The 26,280-nt window shown below is 43.1% G+C and overlaps 1 protein-coding gene across 2 annotated transcripts in view; it reads right to left on the bottom strand.

The window, feature by feature from the left end:
- lrrc4ca (leucine rich repeat containing 4C, genome duplicate a) overlaps positions 1-26,280 on the bottom strand; it is a 144,712-nt gene that overhangs the window by 44,683 nt on the left and 73,749 nt on the right. The window contains exon 1 of one of the 2 annotated variants that reach the window (XM_034588582.1): positions 1,159-2,851. The exons of the other annotated variant lie outside the window; for it this stretch is intronic. The gene's annotated coding sequence lies outside the window, so the exon portion shown is untranslated. Of the gene's footprint in view, positions 1-1,158; positions 2,852-26,280 lie in introns of those variants that run through there. 2 annotated transcript variants of the gene reach the window in all.

The following is a 26,280-nucleotide window of genomic DNA, read 5'->3' as shown; positions in this document are numbered from 1 at the left end:
TCTATTTATGCTTTTACAACCAACACTGGTTTATCACCAACATGACAGACGTCTATTTTTAAGCTCGTCCACTGTCAGGTTCAAAGGCACTGATATGAAATATTTAATATGTCTGTAGTAGCCTCTGTTCAGAGGAGCACTCATCCCAGAATAGTCATACATCTTAATTCAGAGATAGATAGATAGATGGATAGATGGATGGATAGATGGATAGATAAATTGATTGATTGATTGATTGATTGATTGATTGATAGAAGGTCCATATTAAATTGAACTACAAATGCTGCATTCCGCCTCTGAACTTCTTCTGTATGACACATATGCATATTTTAATGAATTATCTGTTGCTTACACTGGGAGAGGATTACATTCAGCAGTTTAGTAGCTCAGATTCTTGAGCCATTACCCACAACACCCATGGCTTCTGCAGCCGAGCAGAGGCAGATGGAAGACGGCGGATTTTTTATTTCAGCACCACGTAAGAGGGACAGCTCCCTCTCAGTGCTGTGTAAAACCATGATGGAGAAGAAAGGGGAGAAAAAAGCAAACTGACCAATGTCTGAGACTCAGGCAACTGTCAGACATGCCAAAGATAAGATCCTTTTCTAATTCCTAAAATATATATTCCACATGTCCCATAAAACATCTCTCAAAGGTTACTATAGCAGACTGATACACGTGCTTAAATATGGCAGATTTTCAGATGCGTAATGGTTGAGCGCATGCAGATGGATGAGCTGCAGGTGCGTTGGATTTGCAGCGAACCAGTTGCTTTTAGTGGAGGATTTTGTTGGAGATGTAAACTCCATTGTTTGCCATGACATTTTTAGCGTGATGCTCGCGCGCACTCAAGTCAAGGACGCGCAGGGGAAACGCAGGCAGACCCACGCGAGCGCGCATCCCTGTGCCCTTATCTTCCAAATCGGCGCATGATTAGAGCTCTTTTAGTTAGAGGGCGCAGCATCAGTGAGGATACAGCACCGGGGATACAGTGCTCTGATTCTGCTTCTGTCCGCTGCAGCCGTCAAAAGAGAAAACTGCCAAATTTGGGGATTCAACAGGAAGGAGCAGGGGCTGGAAAGGGGTAGTTTGGGTTATGCTATTGGTACTAGTGAGACCATCACAGGTTTTTTTTTAAAGCCACAAACACTAACTTACTTGTTCACGGAGACGCCGAGGTCTGCAGGAGTGGTCCCTCTTCTGCTCCCTCCCCAAAAAACTGCATCGACAAAACATCCGCAATTCTCAGGCGATTGTGCAGAATCCGCGGTGACACTTTCTTGTCAGACACATCGCGTCCCCCTCTCTCAAAGCGACGTTGTATGTAATCCACACATCAGTCCGGATGCCATGCGATTAACTCTCACAGTGGTGATAATAAGCATCCGATATCTCCTTCCCTTTCACCCCCCTCAGGACGCACAGAACGCGCAGGCACCCACAAGTGCCAGTGTTGAAACTCTCACGATGCGAAAGGTCTGGATCCACAACTGTGGTTCCGGGTTTTCTCCAAATGATGAGCCGGATCACTGCGAAGTAGCACGCGTTTTCTTTTTCTCTCCGGTCTAAATCTAATGTTTTAAAAAAAGTAGTCTCTCCACAACGTGCAAGGAGAGCGTCATGCGGTCAATTTCCAGGCGCACACATCCTGAAAAGCACCTTCGTTGGACTGTATACAGCAGAGGTGAGGTTATTCAAATGTTTCCAATGCCAACTTTTTTTTCTTTCTTGAAAGTCCCCGTTACTTCTTAGTCATCGACCCTGCTGGATCTGATTAGATTTCACCTCACAACCCAGTGCGCAATTCAAGACGCTTGTGTCTCTTTTCCCTCCTGGTTACCTCGACGACAGAAGTCCCGCAAGCTTGGTGACTGAGTGTGTATCCTGTACGTCGGAGAATTGGTAAAGTTGCCGGGAATTAAAGATGATCTCTCTCTCTCTTCAGGCTGCTCCACTCTCAATTGTCGAGTGGGAGAATGCGTCCATCTGGGATTGACCGTGGAAAGGGGGGGGGGGGGCTGGAAAAAATCCAGCAGGTATCCTCAAGAAGCCTTGAAACCACCGTCGTTTAATCAGGCAGCGGCTTCAATCGCGATGAGTCTTCAGCAAACGCTCAATTCTTGCATGGTTTCCACGCCGAGCCTTGATGTAACCCTGTCTGGACGGGTGCTACACTTCACCCAAGGCAGTCATCACTTGTGCGCCCTCGCTCCTTCTATTCACGCACCTCGCCTGTCCACCGGTGTGACACGGGGGGAGGAAGAAACTGCTTAAGGGCTTATTATCCACAAATCGTCAGAGCCCGATCTCCTTCTCCTCCCTGTGCGTAAAGCTGCTTCAAATGTGATCACAAATCACTCCGTTCCAACGTGCGCACGCAGGCAGGCTGCATCCATCGGCGCGCTTTACGGTGCCTCGGTGCGCTCAGCGTTTACGTACCCAAATAAAACGCACGGCGCAGCAGGGACGGACACTGGATTGATAAGTGCGCGAGTGGGGCATCGTGTAGGTCCCCTCCCACTGACAAGCTGTGCTCTCCAAGTGAGACTGCTCCGCCACTCTCTGCTGGTGGATTGGCGCTGTCGTCAGCCGCAGGACTGGAGCAGCGAGAGCAGGAAGGATTGTTTCCCTTCCTCCTCTCAGAAGCCTCCTTGTGTGTTTCTGTTTGAACTCTTCTGGGGCTCCTAAAATGTCTTCACCTCCGCTGCAGGGAGCCCACCCTGAAGAGGGGCATTAATTAATTGATTCTTTTGCTTCCATCCTTCTAATCCATTGGTCAGGTTTTTAAAAAGGGGAAGCAAATGCAAATTAGGCGCGCACTCTTTCGCTTGAGCGCGCGCTTGTGTGTGTGTGTGTGTGCGTGAGAGGTATAGAGCGAGAGAGGTGCACATGGACAGGGGAGACAGTGAGGGAGCGTCTTCCCATGTGTCTACTGCAAACGGGACACCACTGCCACCTACCGACTCCCCACCTCCGTTTCCTCTATGGTGGTGTGATAGAGTGGCCTCAGGCCGATTGTCGCATTGCTTATATACATATGTGTGTGTGTGTGTGTGTGTGTGTGTGTGTGTGTGTGTGTGTGTGTGTGTGTGTGTGTGTGTGTGTGTGTGTATGTACAATACAGAGACACCAGCCTACAGAGACAGTCCATGAACAGTTCACAATTGTGAGTGGAGTGAATATGAAGTGTAATATGAGGAGCTTGACATTGCAGAAACAGTCTCTATAACCACTGGCTCTGTGTTATGAAATGTGAAACACACAGACTTGCAGACTTGAAGCATGGCAGCTGACACGTCTTCAGAAAGACAACCGCCTGTTAAGCAGTTATCTCAGGTAACCTGCACATTTTATGCTAAACTCTAATTATGCAACACGTATAATGTTAAAAAAAAAAGACGAATTTGCAGATGAGAGCATGTCTCATCTGGTGGGGGTGAGGTGTGTGTGTGTGTGTGTAGGGGGGGGGGGGGGGTGTATGCATTCACATTCACATGTGATAGTAGATGTGAGAAAACATTTGAATGCCAGACCAGAGATCTGTCCGTCGAGCTGTCAACACCTGATCTCATTTCCCCTCAGTGCATCATTCATCTGTCTTCATAACTGTCGACCTGCCTGTCTGTGCGTCTGGCATACGGTAGTAAAGAGCACCGCCCTCTTGCTTTCCAGTCCGCGGACGTTATCATGAAATAGCATCCCCCCCCCCCTTTTTTTCACTCCATTCTTCTCACCTCACAGTCTTCTTGAAACCGGCCAAGCGAGTGGATTGAATCTATTAACTCCTCTTGATGGTGTGGTAGTGTTTGTGTTAAACCTTTCAAATCTACAGTGCATCCATGTCATTCACATGTAATCGCTGAGGTCTTTTTGCGAGTTCTGTCATCCATAATCCCCCTCAATCCACTGTATGAAAACCTTGTCTAAGGGTATTGATTTCTTGCGTCTACACCTCGATCACCTGGGAGTGTGTGGCTCTGTGGTGACCACAACTTACTACTTAAGGTCTTATTTGCCGCGTTGGAACCATCGCTTGAGCCCTTTATCTAGATTTATGTAGCTTCTGAGACCACAGACTCTCGGCTGGTTGAAACACGGTGAGATATTGCTGCTGGAATCCATTACGCTCAGCACTGCATGGCTACATAATACTCTACATCTTTTCAGGAAACTTGAGGCATGACATTATGTCTTACTGATGTGACCTCACATCTGGACGTATCATAGTATAGATCATTCTGCCCTTGGAGAATGTTCAAGAGGTTTTGTGCTGCCCTTGTAAACAACGCGACCTTGTTCCCTGAAAGAGCAAGATACAAACACGACTCAAGGGGCCAGTAATTCCTGGATTGGAGAGGACAAGTAAAAAAAACCTTGTGGGAATGCTCCAGTATAGATTATTGGTTATGCTTTCAGCATCCTCATAAAAGTAAAGGTTGCCTGACATTAACAAAGTGAATTACAGACGCGGTGATATAGGCTCTAACATGATGTATATATACACCTTTTATTACACTAAGCTTTTAATCACTATAATCACTTCATGGAGACTTCCCCGAAAAAGCTGATGCTTTGACAGAGGAGAGGAGAAAAAGCAGTGATGGCTCAAGGCACAGAGATCTCTTCCTTTCTCTGAGAATATTATGTTGTCAGAGCTTGAATAAAACATGTGTTGGGATACAATAAGTTAATGTAATAATCATGTTGGGTACGCCATGATGTCGGGCGCCATTTGTACTCTGGCACAAGCTGAAATTAACAGCAGCATTTTACCACATTTAGCTCCAAAGTTAAAATTTTTTTTTTACAGGTTTCACAGCAATATGGGAACTTGGTTATATTTATGTATCATTATTGAATCAAAACATTGTTTCTTTCAATTTCAATGTAAAAACCAAATGTAATGAAGTATCTAGTTACTGCACAAGTACCACGATAAAAGCCATGGTCTTGCTCATGTCCGATTCAGACTCAAAGCTGTTACGACTGTTATTATAGTTGATATTTACCTGTAGCTCGGCTTTACCCTAAATATGAGCAGTTTGGAACGTATGCACCATGTAATTAACATTTCCTTTAAATGATGAGACTGATCTGATGTCACAAGGTTTATATACTTACTTTAAAATCTGTGTGTCATCTGTTGGGTTTGATATTTTTAGAATTTAGTTATTTTTGATTTAGAAAACAAGACGTTGTAAAACTCTGACGTTCTTCACAAAGGTACCTGTTCAGAGTCGGTTGAGTGAAAAAGGGGGTCGTGTGGCATCTACAGCAGCCTCTTTTAAAGGAGGCCTGGAATACATTAATAATGTGTGTTATTTATTTTGAGATCTGGCATTCATTATTCATGATGTTGTTTCGGAGGGTATGAGACATCACTACCGATATCCTGCAGGGCTCGGAGACAATGAAATAATGTAGTTAAGGCGTTGGAGAGGGAAGACGGAGGAGCGAATCCGTGGGCCTGCGAGTGTGTCACCCGTTTCCATTCTGCTCATCAGTCTTAGGGCCTCCTCAGGATGTGAGGCGTAGGAAGCTTGTCTTTCTCTGTCTAATATTTGCTATCCCTTTTTTTTTTTATTTAGCCTTGCCCCGTTTCCACTGTTCTCTCCACAAGCGCACATTTCAACCGCAGAATTCGTTCGGCACGCCGACTCCATGGGACGAATTCCACAAACACCTCAGCCACGATGTCTCCGAGATTCGAGGCAATTCATCAAATTTCCCGGGCTCGATAATTAGGTGCATCAAAATGTTTGCCATCCTATTTAATCTCCACTTTGATCCACACTAATCTCTAACTGTACTTCTTATCCAGCGCTTCCTGTGGCCCATAGGGCTCCTGACTGAAGAGTGAGTTTGTAGTTTCCATTCTAGGCCATTTTGGCTCTGGGCCTCAGTTTGCCCCTGAATCTGGGCTAAATTAAAATAATTCAAAGCATGCTTCAGCCTAATAACTCTCTATGCCACTTCAACTGCATAATACACAGAAATGGTGGATATTGGCTGCAGCTCAAAGCTGTATCATGAGAAGGCCCACACTCAATGAATGATGTGGGACGTTTCAGCTGATGAGCACAGATATAATCAACATATTACTTCTCCTATCACGGAGCATCATCGTCTTCCATTGGTGCCCTTCAACATGTAAACTCACACTAGCATTAGCAACACGTGAACACTTCATCCGAGCACAAATTGAATAACTTCCAGCCTGATGCTATTTTCTCCCATTTTAAAATGTGACATCCTGTCTTCATCAGCTGATTGACAAGCACCGGCTGGTTTGAGGGCCGAGCCCATAGAGGCCAGGCCTTTGTTCAGCTGGGCCTCTCTTCACACTGCAGGAGCCGTGGTGCTTGGTTTATGCTTCTCATTTCAGTAAAAAAGAAAAGAAATATTGCAACAAACCATTACTATGTGTGGGCAAGCAGCCATAGTAGTTATGTTTTAAAGTGCACTTGCTGTGCACAAGTGTGACATCATCAGTGATGCAGAAACATGTAATTCTCAGTGACATCACAGAATGTGAAGAAGAGCACTGCTTTTTGTAACAATGCCGTTTCCCCGACAGGCAAATACCTATTCCTGCAAAAAAACCAGAGATGTCTTTATTTCTTTTGTTGTGTTCCTTTGTTCTCGATAATCACTCTTCCAATAGACTTAAAACATAGAGGGCCTGTTTCTGGGAACCCAGGGAAGTGCAGTGTTGACTGTTTTGTACAAGTAAAATCTCACATGAGCGATCGTCAAGACAATAAAAATATGGACAGCCGGACAGACATTTGTGGATTTATCGGTAGGGGGCCAACACAGTGCGTCCTTGGGTCCCACAGCTGCCATGAAATAACGTACAGTGTAGGTTACAGTTCAGAATTTACTGCCGTTCTTATTCTGCAGAAATGCCACAATTGAATCAGTTACCACAGATTTTAATGAATAGATTGTTGGCCTCTGAGAGACATGAACCACCAACTGTAGCAGTTTTAGGCCATAAAGTTTCTGAGGTGCAGATAACTTTAAAGAAGACTGAGATCAAACCACAAAAAAAAACTGACGATCCATCCTTTGGCCACAAAGCCGAAGATGAAAGACGTCAACATGTGGCAGCAGCTCCACATCCCTTACCCCTTTGAAATGAATACTGATTAGTAACACCACCCCATGCCACTATGCTATTTACAAAAATAAATAGGGAGTGAATGAAGAAAGTATTGAGCAACTGAGAGATTATCATGCTGAAGCCACAAGCAATCCCCAACTCTTTTATTTCAGGAATCAAGCCGGAATTTATTAGTCATTAGAAGTTTCCTCAATCACTCATTAAACTTTTTTATACATCTCCAATGAATAACTTTTATGTGAGCTCCCCGCATATTCGTATACGTTTTGGTATATAAATCTGCTGATCATACATCTATATCCCCTCTAGACAGCTGTAGGAATGAATAACTGACGAGAAGGTTGATGCCTTAAACACGCCGGGTTTACTAATGGCGATCTCTCTCTCTCTTTCTTCACGGTGACAGACACATTTTTAGAGAGAGAGAGAGAGAAAAGCTCCGACCTCAATCGTGCATTCTCTGCAGAAAAATGGTTTTGCCACAACAGAGTCAGATGTTTCAAGTCAAGCATGACTGGCTGTTTTCTCTGCAGGTGAACAGGAGCCCTCAGAGTTACGCCATGCATAACAAACCACCGCGGGAGCTACAGACTTTGACGCGAGGGCTTCGTAATGGGTGAGTATCTGTTATCCGTGTCGAGCACGCATTGTTAAATTTGATAGAATATAATAAGCAAGCCGTATATTGACTGGCACAACTTGGGTTATGTTTTCCACCCGGAGCTGTCATGAAGTTCAACCAGCTGCACAGTGGTTCAGCGTGTCTCTTCCCACTTATCGCCCAGCGTCAGTTCGCTTTACATCTTTCGAACAACTCCCACATTTGCAGCTAGAATTGTCTAATAATGCGCAGCCATTATAGGCTTGGTGAGTTTGCCACTGAGAAAGTCTTGAGTGACAATCGGAGGATAAAGCTATAATCGTGACATAAACCTTGTAATCCAGTATCACAGCAGATTTAGACTCGGTGTAACCTCACTTTTCATTTCTTCGGCTGTTTCCCTGTACACGCACAACAAGCGGTGCTCCAGACAATGGCGTACCTATTCACATGTGAGGCAGAGAGCAGATTTGCAGCATCTGGATGTGACTGCTGATCCTCTCTCTCTCTCTCTCTCTCGCTCTCTAATCCTCCGTGTGGTTGTCTTTCTGCTCAGACACATGGGGGATTGAGTGGGCCATCCATTCACATCCTGCCTGCCATAGGGCAGATAAACAGGAAAACATAACATGGCCACATAATCAATAAGAAACATTACAAGGAACTGAACCTTTTACGGGTTCTGTTTGCAGTTTGTTAGCTGGCTATCTTAATGCGTTAAGAGGGACGAAGGTTGATGAGCCCTTAAATTTAATGTCTGTTCGGGCTGGTGTCGCAAAAATGGCAAAGATGAGTGAGAGCATGTGATTTTTTACAGTGGTTTGACTTTGTGTGGTGCTCAACATGCAGCACGTGCACTCCCCGAGATACCAACACACCACTGATTGTGCTGCATGTCCTTAAATGGCATCGGGCCCGAAAGATTTGGCTGTCAACGGTTATCAGGAAGAACAGCTGAAATCATAAATGTCACACTTCCTAGTCTTCTTGGAGAAGGAAATGCAACATTAAGGGGGGGGGGGGGGGGGATAAAGAGTCCAGCCAGAGCTTTATTTGGCCACTCCGAGGTATCACCTTGAAAGGTTGGGAATAATTGAACACCATGAAGTTCACTCCTGATTACCTTAATCATCTTTCTCCGACAAAGGTCACTTTACAGTCTGGTTAACTACGGACAATAAGAATCAATGACTGGTAAATGATGACATTCTGCTTGAGCTGCTTGTGGTAATGTCTAATGGGCAAGCTAACACTATTTTAAAGAGATTAGCAAGATGAGGAATAGAATATGGAGCCAGATGTGACACTGCATGAAAAACTGTGACCATTAAACACAGTGGATAACTGGGAAGTGATTCACCACCTCTCCCATCGCCCTAGTTACTAAATGGTCACTTCATGATTACTTTTTAACCTTTTTAACCGTTCTAATTAATCTGCCAAATCGTAATCGTTACCTGCTCAGTGATTCCAGTCAGTCCACATGTGATCTGGTTTGGAATTTACACAACAGATGGCTGTTGTCATATGAAAAACCTTGTAACTTGGGTTTAGGTGTTTTGTTGCCATGGCACAGCTTGTGGCACATGGTGGATGGACTGTGACCTTCTGATGGTCATTGCACACGATACCTAGATTTTTCTAAAACAAAATCTGTTTTTATACAGTATATTGATCCCTGTATGATACTGATATAAGTTATAACCATTTTAAATGTTGCAGCTGAATACCCCTCACCTCACCCCCCCCCCCTGTGGTAGCCTTAAATTGTCATAAAAACTGCCTAGTTTGGGCTACTGTAAAAAACATGGCGGCCTGTTGTAAATAAAAAGTTTTTAAATATAAACGGCCCATTCTAAGATAAAGAAAACAATTGATACAATTTTGGTAAAACACACTCGTTTAAACATCACTAGGATTATTTAATATTCGATTTCTGCCAATAGATCAATTTCACATACATCTTACACACTGGACCTTTTAATGCAATGGAGCAACACATATAGCAATGTACAGTATTTGGTGCTTGTCACAAAGTCCATTGGGAACTCAAACCTCAACCTAACCACAGTTAACATCTTAACCCTAAACTTAACCAGGACGTCAGAAATGATGGTGATTTGGTCCCCATGAGGTTTACTGCTCCTGACAACTAAAGTGTTTATGCTGGAATGGTCCTAGAGGTAACAAAATATGCGCGCACACAAACACAAACACACACACACAGTGCAATCAATCTTCTCCACACATTAAAATTAAATTAAATTGCACTTATCCGTTATTACTCTGCCATCAAAGTGATTTCTCATCTCAGGTTAGACAGGCACAATTAAAGTTGGTTTTAGTTGATGTTCTTCCTCGACTTGAATGCATTCAAATACTCCTGCAATGCAAGAGTCTGCCTTTCTTTCTGAGCAACTTCATCATGTTGGACGATCGACATGATGAACTGGAGCCGGAGTTTAACAGGCGTGGCCAGGAACCCGGTGGGTATTTTGTCTGGTGTCCCCTGTCAAACGCAGAAGTTGCTTTGAGGCATTTCTCGGTTAGCTTCAGTTCACAAGCTGCTGCTCTGCACCAAGTAAAGCTCCTGGCACACAAAAAAACCAACAAAGAAAAAAACGTTGATCTCTGCCACTTGCAGTATGAATACAAAAAAAAGACATTATTAAAGTATTGTATTTCTGTTTGGAGGAGGAGGGAGGTGGGCTGGGTAAACCGATCCCTGCGCCAAATAAGAGAAGAAGAAGCAATGATTCACAAGTGTAATGGGAGGACAGACCACACAGAGTCAGGAGAGCAGAGGAAAACCTTCAGCTCCTGTGAGTGACCTGCAACTTTCTCTCTCAGGATAGATTGCAAATCTACTGTTCTGCAGTCTTTCCATCAAAGTTAACTGTCAGTCAGATTCGAAGAGCTATTTTAAAAGGATACCACATGCACTTTAAACACAAAAGGTCCCATTGTCATTTAGCACTTAACACTTAAGACTCCAGCAGGGCCACGACATCTTAATACCTCTCTGACAGAGACACAATATAACTGAGTGTAATTAAGTTTCATTATGAGAGGATATGTATTACCAGGTTGGTGTATTAGAATCAGTTGAATGTGGTTACATGGCGCAGACTTTGTGGAGGTTGTGCCTGTTTCAAAGGGGAACAGAGAGTGAAGAGGAAGAAAGGGAAGGATCAGACAGAGACACACAGACAAACATTGTAATTCTCCGTGGCTTGATTTCTTGCATCATTAACAAAGCTTGTGATTCTATAATAAACACGAAAACCACACACTGGGGGCTTCTGCTCCTGGTCTCTGTATCATCTAAGTGGAGGAGTTCATACTGACCCTGTGTGGATAACATTGTGCCAAAGCTCACAGACACCAGTGATAAGCTATTTCTCCCAACCCTCTGCCAGCAATTTAAGCCTTGCCCTTTGCCATAATCCCTCTCAGACTCACTATTGGCTGACATGCAGAAGAGTATCTGCTCGAACACAGTTTCCAAACTGTGCCCACTGATAATCTTCTGGTCGCTGCTCTGCAGGACGAGCGTATATATCGTAACTCCTGTGATAGCGCTGGTCCACACCTGACGTGGTTGTGTGTCGACGCTTGAAATTCTGACATTCTCTTAATTTACCTCGTTGAAATACTTCAGAACACTGACAAAATGCTGTCAAAGTCCAAAACCAGAGCTCCTGAAAGATGTGACGTACAAGTGAGTGGGACTTGACCTCTGTAACATGAGGTCAGACACAATACATGCAAAGCTTCCGAGCTGTATTATATTGTTTTGTTGTTATAACCATTAGAGTCATAATCAATTTATTGTAATTTCCATAATTTATTGACCTAATTTTTCTAATCTTTCTAATCTAATCTTTTCCACAGTTCTGGAGGCATTGGTTTGGACAGGAGTCTGCATGTTTTCCCCCGTGTACGCTTCAGTTTCCCGTGGATACTCTGGCTTCCTCCCACCGGCCAAAGAAATGTATGAGATAAACTGGTGACTGTCTCCCATCAGGGGGGGGGATCGGCTCCAGCTCCCCCGCCACCCTCACAGGATAAGTGGTGGAGATAATGGATGATTTAAAGTATGTCAAGATAAAATCAATAAATGTGGATAATTATCACCATGCATGTAGGTTGTTAATTATTTTAGGTTGAGAGACCAACTCTCGCTCCTTAGTGAAGGCTGTGGTTTTTAAACTCTTCTTTTTAGGGAGAGATTGAAAACTACTTGACAAAATAGCAAAACGTGTAATGGTAATAATCATTGTTATTGCTTTATTGCCCAGCCCTTTTTTTTTTTATAGTTTACATTAACCTAATTTCCACATGATCCCAGTTTGCATGGCTCCTTCTATAATTTGATTACCACTAAAGTAATAATAATATAACAACACAACAAACAACACCGTATTGAAACGACAAACACTAACAAGAGAAAATTAAGAGGATTTATGTTTTGTTTTCATCGGATCCTGACATCAGTGACTTTGTATTCCTTGCACTCCCCGTGAGGACAAGCAGACATGTTGTGCCTTGAAACTCCTCTTTACCATTTACTACAGCTTCATCCCCAGAGTGAAGTGGGGGCACAGCGCTGGTGCATGCACAGACTGAGAAACGCAGGAAGAATCAATGTTTCGGATCAAGGTTTATACGTCCCACAGTATACTTGGACAGGTTGATGAGTAATTCAGCGCCGTTCTTGCGGCGGTTATTGTTTTTCTAATTTCAAGCTTACAGCACTTTGACCGGGATCATTGAGTAACAGCCTGGATACTTTGACGTAAAGTGCTGTGGGGTTTTACGCTCAGGGAGTGCATCGTAGTAATGGTCGGGTTTCTCCTGTGCCATTAAATATCAGTTTCAGCAAAACAGCAACAACACAATTCTTGCCTCAGACATCGCTGAGGTGTTAGTGACGGAGTAGTTGAGCGGGCTCGTGAATTGTGTCACAGTTCAACATGAATTAGCTTTAGCTCATAGTTTATACACGAACAAGTGGTGAGCAAGCAGCTCAGACACGGTAAAATATCTGACGTGTCAACTACGCTCCGAACCGAGGAACAAACGTACAACTGGAACCCTCGGTAAAGAACATTTTTGTGCAAGAGCGGCAAAACATCATACGCACAGGTCCTGATAATATATGGCTCAATCCACAAAGTTCCTCTTAAACAGCTCTTTGGACAATGTGTCTCAACACATCTTCTCCGGTTCCTTGTCCCTGTGTTTTCCCTGAGCTGATTGATGTGCAGGGTGCTTCCGGTGAAGTGTTACATGAATCATGAAAGAGCCACCACTGTGTCTAGAGCCATGCAGAAAACTCAATAAACATCATACGTGCCATTCAAGCATGCATCCTATTTACTTCAGCTTGTTAATCACAGCATCTCTTCTAAACACCTCTGTTCACTCCATTAATCAATTTCGCTGCTCTCTCCATTTCCGGCCAATAAGAAATTAGAATTTGGCCAAATTCAAATGTAATATTTTTCAGCTCATACGTTGAATTAACTTGGAGACAGCGCCGAAAGAAAAAAAAGAGACTTCTATTTTGCATTCATCACATATGTCTTTGTAGACTCAAGATGTGTAGCCCAGTGTTAACTGAGCTCTGTGGCCCATGAGACAGAGAACACATCAGAGACTCACAGCTGCAGGTACGTGCTGCCTCTGCAGTAAGTAATATACACTGTACCACTAAGGAATCCATGTTGTGCTCGTGACATGTTCAGTGACACTCTCCCTTAAATGGAAGATGTGATCACATTCGATACAGAACACGCATACACAAAGAAATCTTCAGCTGTCAAGATAAAAACAATGAAGGTGTTATATACGTGCATGAACAATGGTGGCTGGAGGTAAATAAAAGAGGGAAAAATCTTTGCTTGAGTAGTTAAGTCATGTAACCTTAAGTCAAATATTTTAAATATACACAGGCAGCTCACAAATAGTAAAGTACTAGGAGAACTAAGAACTAGGAGAAAAATAAAAATCTGGTATTGTGTACAAAACCTTTACTACTATCTATCTACTTATTTCAGAAATCTCTATAGGTGGAATGCATATATTGAGAATTATTCATCTTATCGGCTTCACGTTTGGTTTGTGTATTAAGGGCCCAGTAGTGCAGTGTTGTATTCAATCCAATTGGGACACGCTATCCGTTCAATATAAATAAACCTTGAATTAACAGGCAAATGACAATTACGCAATTCTTTTTTTGTCTCAGCTATACACGTATGCAACGTCCGGTTGGGGACACTTCCCGTCAGCTTGCTCTCTCTCTCTCGCTATTGCAGGTTTCTGTCGGGGCTGATTATCGTACCTCAACATCGGGGAGGCTCCGACTCAATCGGAAGCATTAACATTATTTTGTAAACCGCTCACACCTCAGGATTATTTGGGCAGATAATCGGCACCGAGGTGACTTCAGGTCGAGGAACGTCCCCTCGATTGTCGTAAAATTCATTGTCCTGGTTTATGCTCTTTGTTTAGAATTGCCTCATCTATTTTGTTTCTCACTGTAACGAGTGAATCAACCTCCCCTACATCTTCTGTGGAGCTGGAAACCAAGGTGAAAGACACACAGTTAAAACAGATGCACAATATCAATGTCTCATTGTGACTTTTGTACTCACTGTCACATGTGCTTTCTCCCTCACACTGCGTAATGTTTCCCCCCCCCCATGTTGGCGGACGGGACTAATTAGAGGACAAAGCTGCCGTCCTGTTCTGTTTTTATCCTTTGACCTTGCTGACTAACCACATGCACGACAGTCGCAGAGCTGAAACTACGTTAATGAGCACTTTGTACTAATTAAGAGCCACATTTCTACATTTAAACTCATTATGGACAGTACGGTTATTATAATGTTCTACGATGATACTATTTACAATAGTGCTACAGTATTACTATGATCACAAATGCTGCAGTCTTAGAGCATAGTGCATTTTTTACAAAGAGCAAACTTATAGTGTTCCCCCCCCCCCAATAGGCTCAGTGGTATTAAATGCGTGCACAAATACATGAGCGGGGCACATTAATAAACATAGACAGTGTCCTTGGCTGACAGTAGGTGAGTCAAACAAACCTCTCCCTCTCTTTCTCTTACTGTTCCTTCTCTCTCTCGCTGACTCACTCAAACAAACACACACACAAACACACACAGACACACATGCTTCAATAAGCATTGTATACTTAAGACAGCAGATTTGTTTTAATACCAGCTGCAGTCCCACAGCCGCAGCTGCAGCCATGCAGGGCTTTTTACATAAAGCGAAGCCGTGAACTCAGATTTGACAAGTCACAAGCTGAATCACTCCTGCAACAGAAGCCCTGTGGCTCTTCCCTCACCACAACACAGCAGCCTACATAACAATGCAGCCTCGGTAATCTCAGCCGTGCAAAGGCCACATCCTGCTTTTGGTTTAGTGACTCTGCAAGTTAGAGTTTTACCTGAGCGAACGGAAATTAATGAGCGGTTTCCCTGTACGTTGATAAAGACCTTCACATGGTCTGAAATTCTTCTGTTCCAACCCGAGAGATAAAACTGCAATATTTGGCCTATTTCATATGCTACCGGTGCAGTTCCCACTCTAAACCTGTCTGTTTGGAATGGGCTGTTTGCTTGGCCTGTGCTAATGTTGGTGGCAGCTTCCTTTCTGAAACTGAAAAAAAGTGAGCAATTGAGCCGGTCAAATACCTGCTGCTGGTCCCAGTCCACAGAACCTGGAAGCTGCGTCACCATCCGTTGAGTCAAAGGTTCAGTGGAGCTCAACATGAAGAACCCCAGAGTGGAGAAGCAGCTGTTGTCGCCATTGTCTTGAATATGCCTGATGTCGTTCACCAATGTCACTAACAGTGATGAGTTCTAGCCCTGAGCCGTCGCCTGTCTCATTCAAAGTGTCACAGGTGTTTTCCGGTGTACTCCCTTGTGTCTGTGTGTTGTTTTGGGGGGCGCGGCTACTCTCTCTCTCTCTCTCTCTCTCTCTCTCTCTCTCTCTCTCTCTCTCTCTCTCTCTCTCTCTCTGCTGCTGCCCACTCAAGTGGACTCACCTGCATCTCCTTTCCCTTGCTCCATCCACTCAGTGGTGCTATGCTCTCTGGCTCCGTCTTTGTGTATTGCTACTTGGAATGTTTGATCTTGCTTGGTTGTTTCTTTCCTCTTAGTAATCAGTGCGTTTTGTCGTCTGTTCTCCAGCCCTCGTCCACTGGCCTGCTCACCTGCCTTCCCGCTCTCCAGTCCTGACTCCTTCAGCTGCACGGACCACGCTTTACATACCTGTCTCCGCCATCTTATTCCACAAGCTCCGCCATTCCCTGGAAGGCTGTGGCACTGAGTCGGTGAAGCTCGACTTACTTCGGACAGACAGCGATTTCTGGAATTATCAGACAGATAAGATGGACGCTCGGTGTAATCTACAATTTACGTCTGAATGATATATTTCTAAGGAAGGTAGTTGCACACTGGGATCAGACTGATGAGATTTGACCATTTCATTGCCAAGACACTACAAAGACCAACTGACGATGAACCTTTATGCTTCCTGCTCTAAACACAACAATGGTACATTCCCATGAGTCACATTAGCTATGAAACAAAAACTTGTCCTTTATAATGAGGAATTGCCCCCCCCTATCTTCTACTTTCTTCCAGTCTTCTGAAGAAGTGAAACATAACAAGCTTTCACAATGCAGCGTGTTGGCATAACGGCTTCTGTATTGTATTCTACACAGTAATTGCAATTTCCACCAACTCCTGAAGTAGTTATCTGAATTCGTTAGCGTCTAAATCCCTTTGTGTTCTCAAGTTACTTGCTAACTTTGTCCCTCCGCTGCTTGGTGTTGAGTGGGGAGTGTAGAGCAGGGTCCTCACAGCTATTTGTCTGGAAAAGACCTGCCTGGTGCGAATCCTTAAACACACGAAAGCTCCGAGAGGTAACTAGAGGACTAAGAGGTTTAAAAACCAAACCGCTGACCTAGAATCGCTGCAGAGCCGAGGGGAGCTGGAGACACGTGTTTTCTGTGGGTGACACCTTCTGTTTTATTACACATAGTAATCTGACCCATTGTAAATACAAATATATTGAGAAAGTGAGGTAAAGTACAGTGGTGTTTATATGGCAGCCCATTTAAAAATTGGTTCATAATAAAAACATTGGCCATGATAAAAATCGGAGTAATAAGAACGCAACTATTTCTCTTGAGAATCATAAAGTTAAACAAGTGAAATGACTTGATGATGATGTCGTCTCACTCTTTTTTTCCTACCACATTTTCCGGAAGGCGCACACAGGAAGGAGGCGAGACGCTGCCGGCGACGTCTCGATCCTTTGAGATGTCTCCTACAGTTTTAGAATCTAACATCAACATATGGCTGGATTACGTGCTACACTAGGTCTTGATTTCTCCCTGTCTGTCCCCCTCCGCCTAACACATAAACCCTTTGAAAGTACCCTGGTGTAGTGCAGTGATGTGCCTCGCTGCTCTTTGCTTTCTTTCTCTTTCTCTCTGCGGCTCCTTTTGCCCGCAGAACCACAAGAGAGGCCCATCATGGATGATAATGGCTTACCTGTAGTTTAGACACTTATTCACATCCTGAACAACAGAGCTGGAGAGCCGATAATTACTACATGGTGTGGGCAAACACTCCCCAGACATCATCCTGAGGGGCCAGAGCTGTGTGTGTGTAACAGTTAGAACAAATCGATACCAGCAAATGGCAGCTTGCAGATCTCACATAATTAAACAGAGACACGGGAGGAAGGGAAGAGCTCCACTCGCCCCGCACAGATGAGCATTAGACAAGTGTTGTCAGCCTCCCTCTGACCATTCTTCACCAACACCCATTGCATACATTTCCCAGGAAAAGCCAGACAATATATTTTGCTGGAGACTGGAGGGGATCCAGGGTTTAGCTAAACACAGCAGCTAAAAGACAGCAAACAGCAGAGGGGTAGCAGGGAATGCTCATGAAATATATCTTCTATTTCACCCTCTGCTTTTATCCTCATGAGGTGATTAAGTCTCCAGAGGAACTGCTTGTCGACACATCACTGTCCCCCCCCCCCCCCCACTTCCTCTGTCATGACAGTATACTCATGTCTGTGGTTGGAAAGATGTGTCAGTATCACAATAAAAACAAACAACTGCTGCGATAATCTTGTTTTCTTGCAACACATATGTAATATTTATATTATTATACATATATAATATGGGATATTTTTCGCCTTCTGTGTACATGCTGCCCTGTAGTGACCTTTGAGGTTTAGAACACAGCATCCCTGAAGATATGGACCGATCGTTATACCCATGGCAATGACTAACTTCAAGCTGCCGTACCAACTATCCCTCTTTAGTCAGTTTTGACTTGATCTGCCCCAGTCTGTATTTCCTGTTTTACTTTATGTCATCTCTGATGCCCGGGCCACGCTGGATGCGTGAGTAGCGCGTATGCATCACAGTATGTCTTGCCTTTCATTGCGTAGGCCTTTCATTTCGGGGTCTCAACTATTTTCTTAAGATAAGTCTGTAAAAATCTCTTTAACCACAGTTACTGTCTATATCTGTCAAATATTTGCCATGATTTTTGTACCTGTTGAAAGTAAAAGCTCTCTAGATTTTTAAACTTTACTAGAACTATAAATGAGACGGACAAAAGCATGCTTTATGTACCTACATAAAAATGACCATTAAAGGCATCTCTTAGCGTTTTTGTTGAGTGAATATGTCTTAACAAGGTTTTTATTGGTATTATTTCAGTACTGGAAGACTGCACAGTACTGCACGGCTTCATACTGTAGAGTCCTGGCATTTAGTTGAGTACATAGGCAAACTTTTACTCCAGGAAATACAGGAGTCACACCAGAAACCTCACGTAGCAGCTCTGTAGCACGCAGCAGATCAGCGACGCAGCCGTCACGCGTTGCACATGCACCCTGTGTGGCCCGGCCATTATCCCTCGTGTCTGTTGGATGTTTTAATTCCTTTTTTTAATCTTTTTTTATCTTTCCTACTTTGATGATAGCCTTCTCTGCCCCAAAGTGTTTGAGTCCCATTATCTCTGCCTCCCTTCTGTATTTAGTGTCTATGTTTGTGAGGTCCTCTTTCCGTATCCCCAGTTTGACCGTGTGCCTCTGCCAAGTTTCTTATATTATATTTCTGAGTTTGGATTTTCAGTATTGCTGCCCACTGTCCTGTGAACTATAGTGTCTGTGAGTCTGGTTCCTTTCATCAGTGAATTATTGAAAGGTGTCCTGGGTACAGGTGGTTAGATTTCTCCCTGCCAGGGGAGTAATTTGGATTCATTTAAAAAGAAGAAGAAAGCTTTAGAGGTCTCGCAGAGCACAGAGCTTGATGTCTCAAATGCTTAATTTTGCGGCGTAATGAAGGCTGGATGAAACACTGGGGGAAGAAGGCCAGGAGAGCCTGGGAGAGTGATCACATGTCTCTCTAGTGCATTTACTGTTTACGTGGACTTCCAAGAACCCATCCATCCAAAGCCACCGTGTTTGTCAGCATGTGGCCTTTGAAACTGCTGGGAAATCCTCCCAGTCCAAAAAACTGGCATGGAAACAAAATATATACCTGGCGCTCTGGTTATTTGTATGTTTGACAGCAGTCTCTTTTACTCGGGGGTGTTTGCTTCAACTCAGCGAATAAGTAAATTTTTCTCAGGCCATTTGTGCGTCCACTCCTTCAAACTCTGCTAACTCTTATGCTGAGTGGACAGTTTTTTTTACCGAAAGAAATGAGCTCAGACTCTAAATATGTTTTGACTCAGTAAACGCTGTCATGTCTTGTAAATTAGACTATGGGGGGGGTGATGTTGCTTCTTTGCTTGGCCTTTGAATTAGATTAACAAACACAACACACACTCAATGTGTAAAAGCCACATTCTTCTGTTACCCAGTTTATTTGATCAGCTGTAATTAAAGTGTGGTCAAAGCACGGTATTGCCAAAATCTCCCTCTTTTAGATTCTACTTGATTAGTAATTGATGACTTCATCTGGAGGCGGCCAATTCTCAAGAGATATTAACAAATTTGTCACTAGATTTGTTCACTGTTCAGACCCTGGCATCTTTCATTACTCCAAATTGACAAATCAGACTTCTTCTTCTTATTTAACCTTGGGGAAAACGGCTTACGTTTTGATGTGCATTTGGAGACAAATGTGTGCAGCGAATGCAAATCTGTTTCGGTTTCATGTCTAATCTGGGGCTTCTGATGAAGACAGTGCTTTCCATACACTGTGTAGCTGTCCCTCCATGGAGAATAGAGTCTGTAGAAACGGCTCTGATGTGTAAATTCAGTTTTATATATGATGTCAACTGGTGACTTTATGTCGGTTTTTCAATAGTCACATTTGTGTCGAGCACGTTGCGCTGCCACCCTTGGGTTTGAGATAGTTATGCGTGAGATTCCTGCATTGCTGCGTAGACAGGAAAGAAACTTGCAACTAAACAGGTTTAACCAATGTGGATGGAAAGAAGAGGGAATACAAAAGCGAGAGCTGTGCATTTATGCAAATGGTGATGGAGAGGACATTCATCTGGAACCAAGGCTGTTCCTACACCATTTATTCGGTATCAATGTGCTGCTGCTGCTTCAACGAGCCTTCTCCTGCCAACACTCCTGTCGAATGGACCGGCTCTATGCTGTGGTTCAAGTTTTATCTCTAGGTTAATACGATGTACCTGCTTTATTTTGTTTGGCCACAAACAACCGAGCATCTGCCGCCAATCTGTCTCTGCCTCGTTCCTGTAACAAGCTGTTAGATGCTGTTACTCACTTTGTGGTTGCTTGGTGAGATGATACCAGATTATCCTAAATGGTGGAATGATTTGGTGCAACTGGAGATCACAGTAACAATTAATCAAAGCCATTAGCTAAATATTGAGTCTACATATACATAAGTACGTTTGATTCAACAGATTTAGCTCATCGGAAGCTGCAGATTAGACCTGTGGTCTGGAAAACTTTTGGCAAGAAGCAATCTATTGATTACCTTTGCGTAAGAGAAGCATGTCAGTTAGTGGTTGGTCCTGGTCGCCATGGTTACATAGCAGCATATAGAGGGGTTGCTCTCAGCATTATTGATTTTAATTCCTACATTTGCTGTCAGAGCCTCTGATGATTTTAAGATGCTGCGCTGAGCACAAGCAAGAACGATGCTTTGTTAGACATTAATAAACAAGCTCTTGAACCATATACTGTGAATACATGGATGGATGAACAGACGGACAGGAAGCAATGTGATTGGGAGAATGATTCATTCTGGAAAGCAAACAGGTCAATACAGTATTATTATAGTGTATAAAATAAACAAATAAGACTCTCTCCCTGCAAGGTTCAGGGTATAAATCTCTCTTTACAATAGAATGCAAGAGAAGCAAGCTGGGCCTGCATTCACAACACTTTCATCTCCCATTATTATATTGGCCTTTGGAGAAAACGACCTTCATGTTTCAAACATGACAACCAGGCTTTCAGCTAATGCTTGGATTGTTCTCTGTTATTATAACTCTTCAGAGGACACTCCTTGATTTTTTGTAATTTGACAACTTAGGTTTTCTTGTTATCTCAACACAGTTAAAAGCACACACATGCAGATTGTTTTGCCCTCTGGGCTTCACAAGTGTCTCTTTTGTTCTTTGATCATTTTCTGATCGCGCCTGATCATACGTCAGGTGGGCGAGAAAAAGAGAGAGGATGAAGTGGAATAGAACTAATTATGAAGGGAAACACAATGGGAAGTAATTCAGAAAGTGGATTTTTCTTTTTACTCTTACTAAAAGTCACTCTACAGCACAAATGAGATGATGAAAACTCGTTGTCGCTTTTTAATGTGACAAAAAGGGAAAAAAGGACACAAGGTTGTTGAGAGCAGCCTGAGATACCATCAACATCGCTGATCTGGTGCCGCACATGTCCTTAGGATGAAAACATGTTATCAGAAGCAACAGGGGACGGATGAGGCTTTGAGATTTGACCATGCAAGTCATTACTGATAAATAGCACAGCTTAATGATCCGGTTCCCTGCACGAGATGTCTGTTCCATTCTGTCCAAGCAGTGCCATCTGTTTCAATGACAGACTTTAACATTCAAGTGGTGTGTGCTAAACCTGTGTATTAGTGTGGGCTGGAAGAAAAGGAGACAGTCTGCGTGTAAACCAAGGAGTTGGCATGGAGGACAGTGGAAGAAGACCAATGTAGAATTGGCAGAGATCTAGGAGGCAATACTGTATCCGATTTAACATGAAAATTGTAGTTTAATTAGGTGCTGTGTTTGCAAAGCAGTCATGGGTAGCATTTGTTTTTTTAATTAAAAGGTTATAAATGATTAGTTGATCATGAAACCTTACACAGAAGCGGAGATTTCGTCTGTAATACTTACGAATAATGGTGCCAAAGATACACATTCCATTTTTTAAATCTTCAATCAATGCCCCCTCGTGACAAAGAAAACAGAATTTACTGTGATTGAGAATTTATTTTGTTATTGAAAAACTGAATGTCACAATGACGTAAGTATTCAGCCCCTCCGCTCGGTACTTAGTCGAGGCAACTTGGCGGCGATTACAGCCTCAAGTCTTCATGGGTATGACACAGAAAGCTTTGCACACCTGGATTTAGGGATTTTCTGTGATTCTTCTCTGCAGATCCTCTCAAGCTTTGTCAGAATGGATAAGGACCGTCGGTGCTCAGCCATTTTCATGTCTCTCGAGATGTTCGATTTGGGTTCAAGTCAGGGCTTTGGCTGGGCCAATCAAGGATATTCATAGTTGTCTCTGAACAACTCCTGGGGTTGTCTTGTCTTTGAGGTTATGATTATTGTGCTGTTGCCAATAAGCTCGGTCTTAGTTTCATCAGACAGAGATTCTTATTTCTCAGTCTTTTCTAATCCTTTAGGTGCTTTCATGTGGGTTTCCTTGAGGACAAGCTTCCATTTGGACACTCTTACATAAAACCCAGATCAGTGCAGTGCTGCAGTTACTGTTCTCCCTCTGGAAGTCTCTCCTTACAGGATCTCTGGTATAAGCCAGAGTGACCTTTGGGTTCTTAGTTAAATTTCTCACCGAGGTTCTTCTCCCCCGATTGATCACTTCGGCTGGGCAGCCAGCAAATTCGAGTCCTGGTTCTTCCGTCCTTTTCATGATTTCGTTAAAGAATTATGGAGGCCACTGGGTTCTTGGAAACCTTTGGTGCTGGAGATATTTTTTGTAGCCTTCCCCCAGATCTGTGCCTTGACACAATCCTGTCTGAGCTGTGCAGACAGGCTATTCAACCTTATCCTCATGCATTGTCAACTGGTCGACCTTGAAGCTGTGTGCCTTTCCAAATCTGGTCCAAACAATATCACAAAAAAAAAGTATTTTTCAGTAAAATTCAAAATTCCCTTCATAATTTGGGGTATTGACTGTAGGAGGAGGGGAAATGTATTCAAAACAATTTTAGAAAAAAGTTTGCAACATATAATGTGGAAGAAGTGAAGCTGTCCTTCTGAATGCAGTGTGTAACCTAATTCAAACTTAAAACCTGGATGACATCCCACCTCATCTTCCCACTAGTTGCCTACTGCTGTACATACACTTCGCTCCTGTATGCTACTTGTCAGTAGTTGGCAGGTCACATGAACTTCTGCTATCATGGCGTTAAACTGACTTTATTGTAAAGGAGAAAAGTTTTTTTGTTTTTGTTTATATATAAGTTTCACTACTCATTACAAAAAAGGCCAAGAGTGTTGTTGCTAATGTGTCGGATACATACACATTAACTTGCACAATAACAGCTGTTTTGGGCAACATCATGAATTGAGTCATGCAGGACATATCAGCATCTCCATGGTGTGAAACGCCCCAAACATTAATGAGGTGTGAATGATTTATCTTGTCATGGTAGGAGTGAGAAAAGGCACAAAGCTTCACGCTATAGAGAACGGATGCATACTTCAGGTTAAAACTGTTCTTCCACTCTAAGATAACAAAGGCAGCTCTTCAAATACACCAGCTGCACCTCACCAAAATCACTCAAATGTCTGAACCAGCGGGAGATGGTGTGAAACACTGTGGTGACAAGTTGAGAAAACATCCAAACAATCTGCAGTGAAATGGTTTAAACTTGAGAAGAAAACAATTTACTCTCGCTGCGAAGTGCTGACCCTCAAGTTGGCGCCTCATTAGCAGTTTGTTACTTAGCAAACTGCTCGCATAGCAAAATGGGGTAGTGGTGCATTGTTATGGTGTAATGTCTGTTTTGGTGATCAGCATGTTTAGCTTGAGTAAAAAGTGTTAAAGGTATATTTTCATTGAGGATGACTGACAGCCAACATTGTTATACATGCTTTGTATGGTCTTTAAGCACTGCAAGACATTTATGATTTCAGAAACATGATGTCAAGTGTCCCTGTCCATTAATGAGGGAACAATACAAATGTTATAAAAAGTTATGGGAGGAGCCTCCCGGTAGGTTTATTTGTCCGAGGGCAAATTACGTCACTAAACACACATTCATATTTGTGAAACTACATGATGTTGTGTTGTTGATGTGATGCCAAAACAATCTTAGTCGAGCAGAGACACTGCCAGCAGTCAGTATTGTGGAGCGGGGATGTTGTGTTGGGGCCAGCCTGTTTCTGAATGTCTACATTTCGGCCTGTTTTGATCCAATACGCCACACACGTCGCCCACAGGTTTGGATCTGTTCGATGTTTACTCCGCTGTTGGGATGAAGGCCAAACCTAAATGGCAATTCAAATGGGACAGTCCAAATGAATGGCACAGCTTTCATTGGCTGCAGCCCTTTAAAGGCACTTGCTCTTGGCATTTTACACCTTATTAAATTCACTTTAACCCTTTTAAACTCATCTGGAAAGTACTGCGGGTAACTCTGGCCAAGCAGTATAACAGGACAGCAGTGATGGGACTTTTCTGTCCGGTTATGGTGCCTGTCTTAACACTTTGTTCTTTCTTAGCTCTGCCGGATTCACATTTTCCTAAAAACTAACATGTGCAGTTACTTCAACAAATAACATATTTGGCTATTTTAATTTAATAATATTTAATATTTTTTAATAGATTTACATCCTGCGAATATATGATTGGAAGTAAGTGCAGCTTTGAGAGGCAGACTCCACATGTTGAACGGCCACATCTGCGAGCCGCTCTGCAAAGCCTCACAGGACATGAATCAAATGAATAAAATAAATGTTGAATTGGGATAATGGGACACTGTGGAGGGGGGTGTGGTTTCGGGCACTCGGCTGTAGGAGAGCGAGGCCGCGTGGAGCTGGCTCAGCAGGGACACAGCCAGGTGAGTTCCTTAGTTATCTAATCACTCTCTCCTATTAATGTGGTAGCGGCTGGACTCAGGTGGGGGCGGGGGGGGTCACTGAGAAAGACGCACGAGGCAATCACAGAGACGAGAACTGTAGATTCATGGAGATCACAGGAAGAAGTCGAAGACGAGTTGAAAGAACGGGCAGCCGTGAAGCCGAGCGGGGGGGCGCACGGCGGTGCAGCATCTTTATGCTGCGGCTGTTGAATAACAATAAAGATCTGTGATCGAAGCTCTGTGTCCGTGTGCTCAGAGCCGAGAGAACCCACCTCGGTAACAATCAGTGTTACAGACACACTGTGAGTAAAATCTCACCTCAAAGTCATTCATATCATTGTATTGATCTGTGCACATGGAGGGGACAGAAGTAAAATGCCTGGAGAATAAAGAACAGAAAGTTCAATAGAAATAGTAACCAGGCCTTAATACCATTTACCTGTTTTTTAAACTGTTTATATTCAGAGGCATGGTTTTGTCTTTATTTAATAAATGAAGAATTACATTTATTAACGGAAACATGACGTCAGAATGTTTCCTTCTTCAGGTATTGGCCTATTTATTAGGTCTATATATAGTATTTGTCATACCTCTGTAAACAGGTCAAACTCCTCAGTAAATACTGATAAGACCAGTCTCTCTGTGTCTCAGGGACAGTTTGTCCACAAAAGGAAATGTATTGGATTCATATTAGGATAAATGTCTTAGTGTCACAAAACATAGCAACACATTTCAACCGTAGTTACCCTGAAGTACCAACTAGAGGTGCACTTCAGGGGCATTTATCATAACTGGCATGTAAGTAATGTCATATGTGGCTCCAGGGGCTGTTGGACATGAAACACTGAAGCTCAAACCAAAACATTTCTACTCAACATTGTCTTTTAAAGGAACCCTGTGACAAGTTGTCCAGCAAGTTCCCCTCTTGGTATTAAGGTCTTTTCACAGTGAAGGATGGAGGATTATTTAAGACTATTTTTATTTACATAGGCTAATATCCCAGATTTGTGTAATGAATGCTAAGAGATTAAATTGATTTGACAGTAAATATGATGAGGAACAAGTTTATTTGTCAAAGTCAATCACTGCTGTGTCTCTTGGCTTAAAAACTAACTCATGTCATTTGCTATATTTGTATAATGTTCCTCAGTTAACAGCCACGTGTCTATAACAACATAACTATTACTCAGTAATTAG

The sequence above is a fragment of the Hippoglossus hippoglossus genome, chromosome 6, assembly GCF_009819705.1.
Source record: "Hippoglossus hippoglossus isolate fHipHip1 chromosome 6, fHipHip1.pri, whole genome shotgun sequence".
NCBI lineage: Eukaryota > Metazoa > Chordata > Actinopteri > Pleuronectiformes > Pleuronectidae > Hippoglossus > Hippoglossus hippoglossus.
Note: the sequence above shows the minus strand (reverse complement) of the source record. Positions and strands in the feature narration are given on the sequence as shown.